Raw genomic sequence first — 9,274 nt, forward strand, 5'->3', positions numbered from 1 at the left:
GGATTGGGATTGCAGAATCTAAACAAAGAGAAAGTAAATTGCAACAATTAAGAGAGCAGAAATTGAATTAGAAGCAATGAGAATTCAAACAGAAAGGAAATAAAGTGCAGCAGAGGTTCACAGAAGAACCAAAAGTAAATTGGGATCTCAGGGTTCCAGAGACTAGGTAGCAGAGCCTAGATCTCAATTACCTTCTCAGATCCAAGTTCTCAAAGCAATTGACAAGAAATTGAAGAAGAAGCAGTAAAGGAAATTGAAATTGAAATTAATTGTGCAGAAAGGAATTAAAGAGATTTTGAATGGAGGTTGAGACAGAATTTCCTCAACTCTTCACACCCAAAACTCAAAACAAGGAAATTAAAAAGACCCAAGCAAGAATGAGGAAGAAGAGAGATCAATTCTCCTCCCTAATTCTCTGAAATCTCAGTGAAGTCACCAAGAGAATTTGCAGAATTCAAAGCTCCAAAGGGAGTATGAAATTCAAAAATCAAGTAAAAGGTAAAAATCCAAAGTTCAAAAGTGAAGTAAAAGTAGGAAAGTCAAAAGTCCTAATTACATCAAACTAACTCCTATTTATACACTTTCTATTCTTGGATCTTGGGATTTGGATGGGCTTTTGATTTGGTGAAGAATTGAATTGAATTGGATTTTTAATTCAATTTTTGGCCCATGAGAAGTTGCTTCCAGGAGGCTGCCCTGCCCTTGCGGAGGGCAGGGCAGGATTTGGTGTTTGGTGCGTTGTTGGTGCGGCGTGGTGCAGGCTTGGTGCGCAGAATGCTGCCCTGCCCTCGCGGAGGGCAGGGCAGAAAAATATGGTGCTACCAGGATCGTGCGTGGTGCGCGCTGGTGCTGCCAGGAAAGTGATTTGGTGCGCCAGAAATGTCCCTTGGTGCGCCAGATTCATGCACCAACAAAATGCTGCCCTGCCCTCGCGGAGGGCAGGGCAGTGTTTCCAAAATGAAGTCCCGTGTTCGAATCTGGGCGGAAACACACGCTCAATCATTTTCCTTGGTTTCTTGGCACGGTAATTGACCTTAGTTCCTTGCTTCCTCATGGTCCCGTGTTCAACTCTTGTGGCAAGCATTTGGAGACATTTTCCTTTGATTTTCTTCCTTGGTGAGCCCGATACTGCCCTTGTGGAGGGCAGGGCAACATTTTCTTCTTCTTGATTCCAAGGCACAAATTTGTGCTCTGCCCTTGTAGTGGGCAGGGCAGAGTTGCCTTCTTTGCTTAGTTCCCTTATGTTGCCCTCCTAGAGGGCAGTGTGCCCTTGTGGAGGGCAATGCTTGCCTCCCCCATTCCATGCGACACATTTTTCCTTCTTTTGACCACGCTTCCTTCTCCTTGGGTCACGCTTTCTTAGGCCACGCTTTTCTCTTTTTTTCTTTTCTTCACCTACAATAAACCAAAACAACCACTCAAAGTATCACTAAATTCAAGAGGCTTATAAATCAATTAAAATTCAATTAAAATTAGCTTAAACCTCATGATTAACATTAATTTCATGGTGGTTGCTTGATTTAAAGAAGTTATGCATTTTCACTCCAAATCACTTACTTAGGATGCAAGAAAGTGCATAAATGCTAACAAAACAAGTGAAATTAGCTTGAAAAATGGGTATATGATGACTTGTCATCACAACACCAAACTTAAATCTTGCTTGTCCCCAAGCAAGCATCAAAACTAAGAGAAATTGAAATGAATAAGAAAAGAACACATATCCTTATTAGGCATATAGCAGAACTTGATCTATGGGGTCTTTATGCAGACAATGATAACTCAAGTTATTGTTTGCTGTTACATAATACACATTTTTCATCAAAGGTTTGCCAAACTTGCTGTTATAAGACTTACTCTTTACTCACTCCCTTGCTAACTTTTCTTTCTTATAATGCTTAACAAGCTTATTCTTTTGGAGGTTTGGTATCAAATGTTGCAGTAGTAGCCTTTGGCTTTATTTGTTTCTTTCTTTTACTCAACATCTCTCCACCACAGACACTTGGCTCACTAATTCTTCCTAGGATCATTGATGCCCAGCATCTCTTTGGATAACTAAATGTTTTGTATCTAAGTTGCTCTTTATTGTGGACTTTCAATTGGCCATCCCAAATCAGTTGATCTAAGTGACCGGGTTTTAAAATACCCCTTAGAATTTACTCATCCAAGCATATCTTAGTACAAGAACACCACAGGCATATGTCCTAGGGTCCAAGCTATTGGTGTCCAACCTTTATTCTTTGTTTTTATTGCCATTTTGGCTTTTTCTTTCCCTTTTCTTTCTGTTTTTGTTACCAAGGGCTTTTTCATTATTGATAAGAGTCTTTACAACAGCAAGCTAACTCACACTTGAATGAGAATGATATTATGCAACAATTATTTCATGAGTTATGCATTTAATCAAACACATATACCACCACTAACTTTCATTCTTACTTATGCAACATTGGATATTTCACTTTTCAATTCAAACAAATCTCTTTTATTTAAGCATATGGGAAACAAAACAAATTTCAAGCTAAGTGATGGATAACAAGCATCATGCAAATCGTTCATAATCAAACAATTCCACTTGCAACCAATTAAACACTTTAGCAAGATATATAATGGTTCCCATGTTCAAAACAATACACAACAGCAAGGATTAAGTTTAGATACAACATTTGAAGTTGCAGACCTTTGATTCTTCCTTCTGTTGTGTTTTCTTTGAGTTAAGATGCATAATATCTTCAATTGTTGACTCATGTCCTGCATAATTCTCAAAGTTGCTTGTTTCTCAAGCCCTTAAGTGTATGGTTAGTATGCATAAATTGAGTGTGACTCTGGATTGATTTTGGTGTGGGAACACCAAACTTAATTGTTTGCCACTGCCTCTTATGCAACAGTTTTAACCATATGTGAAACCTTGTGTCCTCGCTAAAGGTTAATGAAATTAAAGCTAGAAAACAGTTAAGTAGTTGAATAATTTGTTGATTGCTTGGAGCTAGCATTGTGCAAGAGGTGAGAATGTATTTGTAAATGATATTTTGGTGGAACACCAAACTTAGAATCTTTCATTCTCCCTTAAATTGTTTTGGTGTGCAACACCAAACTTAGCTCCTTGCAATGCATACCAATTATTCAACATTTTTATTGAAAAAGCTATGAAAAGAAAACTACCTCAAGTTGGGTTGCCTCCCAACAAGCACTCTTTTATTGTCACTAGCTTGACATCTTCTATTTTTGCTGATCATGGAGGTTGAAAATCACAGTGCCTTAGCTTATCTTTCTTCACTGTGAACTTCCTTCCGGTTTCCTCTTTGATGACCTCTATAGATTCTTGTGGAAGGATCTTAGTCACAATGTAATGATCAGACAACTGTGGGGATACCTTTATGGTTTGCATATTGATCATCACTCGATCCCCTAGTGAAAATTTTCCAGTAGGGATTTTCTGCTTTTCTTTAGTTCTATCCTCTGTCTCTCCTTGAAAGAATTCCGTGTTGTGTTTTTCTTGGCTGGTACTTCCTTTTTCCAGTGTTTTCTCATTTTTCCATCCTTCCTTCTTTGTAGCATCTTCGTTGTCGGTTGGTTTGTCTTCAATGGTTTTAAGGAAAGTATTTGGTTTCTTTTCACCCATTTCTGCAAAGTACTTCGCCAGTTGAGCTATCTGCTCCTCAATTCCTTTGATTAACATCGTTTGGTTCCTTGTTGTTTCCTCTTGGTGTTTCATCATTCTCTCTATTAGGATCTCCAAGTTTGTGATTCTCTGTGAGTCTTGTGAGGTTGGTTAGTTATGAGATGTTAAAGGTAGGAAGGGTGGGTGTGGTGGTGGCATGTAGTGGTTGTTATTGCTATGATGGTGTTTTTGCTGGTTTGTGAAGTTGGGGTTGTTATAATTGAAGTCCCTTGGTTTGTGATTTTGGTACTCGTTCCTTCTCCATTTGAGATGGGTCTGAGAGTGTCTGTGTTGCGAGTGTTGGCTTTGAGTGGTATTAGTGGGTGGGTGATGTTGATTGTTTGTGGTCATGAAGTTGCCTTGGTGGAAACCTCCTTGTTCTTGATGTTGAGACTCCCTCATTCTCAGATAGGAATGGGGTCTCCATGGTGGAAATTTGGCATTCACTGCAGCAGATATCTCCATGTTTTGCTGTGGTTGAGGGTGCATTTGTCTGTTTAAGTCCTTGAATGCATTCACCCCTTCAATATTTGTCTCTTCTTTTTCTGAGATTGCATTCTGTGGTTTCTCAAATGAGTGTTGGTTGTTGTCTCCTTTGTCATTGAAGTCTGCAATTCCTTGGGCAGTTGTTGTTGCTTTGAGTAGGCCATCTGAGAAGTAGTCCACCGCTTTTCTTGTTTCTGGGGTCAATCCTTCATAGAAAGCTCGGAAGCCCACTTTATCAGTCGCTTTCTTGTATCTTTCCCAGGCCTTGAAGAGTGGTTCTTCATCCCCTTGTGTGAATAGATGTTCATCCTCTTTTAGCTGGATGATCTGTCTGGATGAGGTGAATTTGGCCAGAAATTTGGTGACCAAATCATCCCAACTAGTGATACTTCCTTGGGGAAAAGTTTCAAACCATTGTGCAGCTTCACCCTTTAATGAAAAAGGGAATAACAGGATCTTGTAAGTGTCATGATCTGGACCATCAGTTTTGACCGCATTACAAGTTCTCAGGAAAGTAGATATATGCTGTTGAGGGTCTTCCAATGGATTTCCGTCATAAGAGCAATTGTTCTTGATGAGTGCAATAAGTGGTGGCTTCATGTCATGATACTCTTTGTCTGTAGAAATTCGATTTCCTGTGATACGCAAACAATCAGGATGACTAAACAACAGCACGCTTGAGAATTGAGTGCAGTTAATTGAGATAAATTGTTAGTGAGTTAGTAGAGCCAATTTCTCAAACAGTTAGTATGTTAGAGAAATAGAAAAGAAAAAGTGCTTAATCTAGACCTCCACTTCACTTAATCATTGTCAATCTATTTCAATCCCCGGCAACGGCGCCAAAAACTTGATGTGCGGAAAACGATCCGACACAAAACTCACCGGCAAGTGTACCGGGTCGCATCAAGTAATAATAACTCACATGAGTGAGGTCGATCCCACAGGGATTGAAGGATTGAGCAATTTTAGTTTAGTGGTTGGTTTAGTCAAGCGAATCAAGTGTTGGTTGAGTGATTTGTGTTTAACAGGAAGTAAATGACAGTAAATGTAAAGGGGGAAGGGCAAATTGCAGTAAATTAAAGAGCAGGAAAGTAAACTTGCAGAATCTTAAAGAACAAGAAAGTAAATGACTGAAACTTAAAGTGCAAGAAATATAAATTGCAGTAACTTAAATGGCAAGAAATGTAAATTGCTTGAATGTAAAAGGGATTTGAGGACTGGTGCACGAAATTGCAATAACACTTTTGCAATCCCGCACAACTAACCAGCAAGTGCACTGGGTCGTCCAAGTAATACCTTGCGTGAGCAAGGGTCGATCCCACGGAGATTGTCGGCTTGAAGCAAGCTATGGTTATCTTGTAAATCTTAGTCAGGATATCAGAAATTATCAGGATTGATTGTAAAAAGTAAAAGAACATGAAATGGTTACTTGTATTGCAGTAATGGAGAATAGGTTGAGGTTTGGAGATGCTCCATCTTCTGAATCTCTGCTTTCCTACTGTCTTCTTCATCAAACACGCAAGTCTCCTTCCATGGCAAGCTCATGTAGGGTTTCACCGTTGTCAATGGCTACCTCCCATCCTCGCAGTGAAAGCTAATGCACGCACTCTGTCACAGTACTGCCAATCACCGGTTTGGTTCCCTCCCCTACCGGAATAGAATCCCTCTTTTGCGTCTGTCACTAACGCCCAGTAGGTTACAGGTTTGAAGCACGTCACAGTCATTCAATCATTGAATCCTACTCAGAATACCACAGACAAGGTTTAGACCTTCCGGATTCTCTTGAATGCTGCCATCAGGTCCTGCCTATACCACGAAGATTCCGATTAAAGAACCCAAGAGATAACTACTCAATCTAAGATAGAACAGAGGTGGTTGTCAGGCATATATTCATGGTTGAGAATTATGATGATTGTCACGGATCATCACATTCATCCGGATTAAGAACAAGTGTTATCTTAGAATCGAAGCAAGCATGATTGAATAAGAAACAGTAGTAATTGCATTAATCCATCAAGACACAGCAGAGCTCCTCACCCCCAACCATGGGGTTTAGAGGCTCATACTGTGGAAAGAAACGTGTACAAAATGTTATGGGGTCATAAGGTACGGATACAATGTCAAAAGATCCTATAAGTAGTAAACTAGTGTCCTAAGGTTTACAGAAATGAGTAAATGACAGAAAAATCCACTTCCGGGCCCACTTGGTGTGTGCTTGGGCTGAGCAATGAAGGAATTTCGTGTAGAGACCTTTTCTGGAGTTAAACGCCAGCTTTCATGCCAGTTTGGGCGTTTAACTCCAAATTTTATTCCAGTTCCGGCGTTTAACGCTGGAATTTCTTTAGGTGACTTTGAGCGCCGGTTTGGGCCATCAAATCTTGGGCAAAGTATGGACTATTATATATTGCTGGAAAGCCCAGGATGTCTACTTTCCAATGCCGTTGAGAGCGCGCCAATTGGGCTTCTTTAGCTCCAGAAAATCCACTTCGAGTGCAGGGAGGTCAGAATCCAACAGCATCTGCAGTCCTTTTCAGTCTCTGGATCAGATTTTTGCTCAGGACCCTCAATTTCAGTCAGAAAATACCTGAAATCACAGAAAAACACACAAACTCATAGTAAAGTCCAGAAAAGTGAATTTTAATTAAAAACTAATAAAAATATACTAAAAACTAACTAAAAGATACCAAAAACATACTAAAAACAATGCCAAAAAGCATACAAATTATCCGCTCATCACAACACCAAACTTAAATTGTTGCTTGTCCCCAAGCAACTGAAAATCAAAATAGGATAAAAAGAAGAGAATATACTATAGACTCCAAAATATCAAAGAAACATAGCTCCAATTAGATGAGCGGGACTAGTAGCTTTTTTGCCTCCGAACAGTTTTGGCATCTCACTTTATCCTTTGAAGTTCAGAATGATTAGCATCTATAAGAACTCAGAACTCAGATAGTGTTATTGATTCTCCTAGTTAAGTATATTGATTCTTGAACATAGCCTGTGTATGAGTCTTGGCTGTGGCCCAAAGCACTCTGTCTTCCAGTATTACCACCGGATACATACATGCCACAGACACATAATTGGGTGAACCTTCTTAGATTGTGACTCAGCTTTGCTAAAATCCCCAATTAGAGGTGTCCAGGGTTCTTAAGCACACTCTTGTTGCCTTGGATCACAACTTTATTTCCTTCTCTCTTTTTTTTTTTTCTTTTCTTTTTCTTTTTCTTCCTTTTTTTTTCGAAATTTTTTTTTTCATTGCTTTTCTTGCTTCAAGAATCAATTTGATGATTTTTCAGATCCTCAATAACAGTTCTCTTTCCCCTCATTCTTTCAAGAGCCAACAGTTTTAACATTCTTAAAACAACAAATTCAAAAGACATATGCACTGTTCAAGCATTCATTCAGAAAACAAAAAGTATTGTCACCACATCAAACTAATTCAACTAGTTTTCAGAGATAGATTTCGAAACCCTGTACTTCTTGTTCTTTTGTGATTAGAGCATTTTTCTTTTAAGAGAGGTGATGGATTCATAGGACATTCATAGCTTTAAGGCATAAACTTAAATTTTATTAATTATGAACTAAGGACAAGACTCAAATATAGATATAAGATGAAACTAAAAAAAAATAGAAAATAAGACAAGAAAAACGAAAAAAATAGGCTCCTAATGATAGAGGTTTTCACAGAGTTAGAACTCAACAACCTTGATTTTGAGAAGTGGATGCTCCCTCAGCTTGAGAGGAGAGCTTTTGGCGTTTCAACTCTTGAATTTCACGCCCTTGCTTCTCTTGTTCCTTCAGCAATTTGCAGAGCATGCAGTTCTGATTCTGCTGTTCTTCCTTCAGTTGCTCCATAGTCTCTTGCAACTTGTTAATAGATGCTTCTAGGTTGGACCAGTAGTCAATTCTTGGGAATTCAGGGAGAAATTCCTGCGCCCTCCTCTTGATGGAGTTGTCTTGCACTTGTCCTTCCATTGACTTCTTAGTGATTGGGTGTTCAATGGGTATGAACTCATCCACTCCCATCTTCACCCCAGCCTCTTTACAGAGCAAGGAAATCAAGCTTGGATAAGCCAATTTGGCTTCAGTGGAATTCTTATTTGCAATTGTGTAGATCTCACAAGCAATCACATGATGCACCTCCACTTCTTTTCCAAGCATAATGCAATGAATAATCACTGCTCTCTTGATGGTGACCTCAGAACAGTTGCTAGTGGGCAATATGGAACGCCCAATAAAGTCTAGCCAACCTCTTGCAATTGGTTTGAGGTCTCCCCTCTTGAGTTGGTTTGGGACACCCTTAGAATTGGTTATCCACTTAGTTCCAGGGAGGCATATGTCCTCTAGAACTTGATCCAACCCCTTATCTACTCTCACCATCCTCCTATTAAAGGAATCAGGATCATCTTGCAGTTGAGGCAACTTGAAGATTTCTCTTATTTTGTCCAGATGAAAGTATATAACTTTCCCTCTGACCATGGTTCTGTAGGTATGGTAAGCAGTTCCAGTCATTCTCTGCTTATCTGTTAGCCACAGATTTGAGTAGAATTCCTGAACCATGTTCCTTCCAACCTTTGTTTCAGGATTGGTTAGAACTTCCCATCCTCTGTTTCGAATTTGCTCTTGGATCCCCGGATATTCATCTTCTTTCAGATCAAATTTAACTTCTGGGATCACTGACCTCAGACCCATTATTTTATGATAATGGTCTTCATGTTCTTTGGTTAAGAACTTCTCTTCATTCCAAAGATTCTTTGGATTATTCTCTTTCTTGCCTCTTAAATTGGTTTGTTTTCCCTTAGGAGCCATGATGTTGATGAATTTTGGCTTAGTGATCACGGAAAAGCACACCAAACTTAGAGGTTTGCTTGTCCTCAAGCAAAATAAAAGAGAAAAGAGAGGGGGAGGAAGAGGAAATTCGAATGGTGTGGTGGAATGAGGGAGCCAAACGTGTATTTATAAGGTGGGGAGGGGAGTTTTCGAAAAACAAGAGAGGGATTTGAAAAGATATGGAAAGAAATTGAGAAAAGGGTGAGTTTTTGAAGAAGATTTGGGATTAATTTGAAATAGATTTGAAGAATGGTTTTGATTTGTGAAGATTTGAAAGTGAATGATGAAGGATTGAAGTGC

This window comes from Arachis stenosperma, chromosome 4 (assembly GCF_014773155.1).
Source record: "Arachis stenosperma cultivar V10309 chromosome 4, arast.V10309.gnm1.PFL2, whole genome shotgun sequence".
Taxonomy (NCBI): domain Eukaryota; kingdom Viridiplantae; phylum Streptophyta; class Magnoliopsida; order Fabales; family Fabaceae; genus Arachis; species Arachis stenosperma.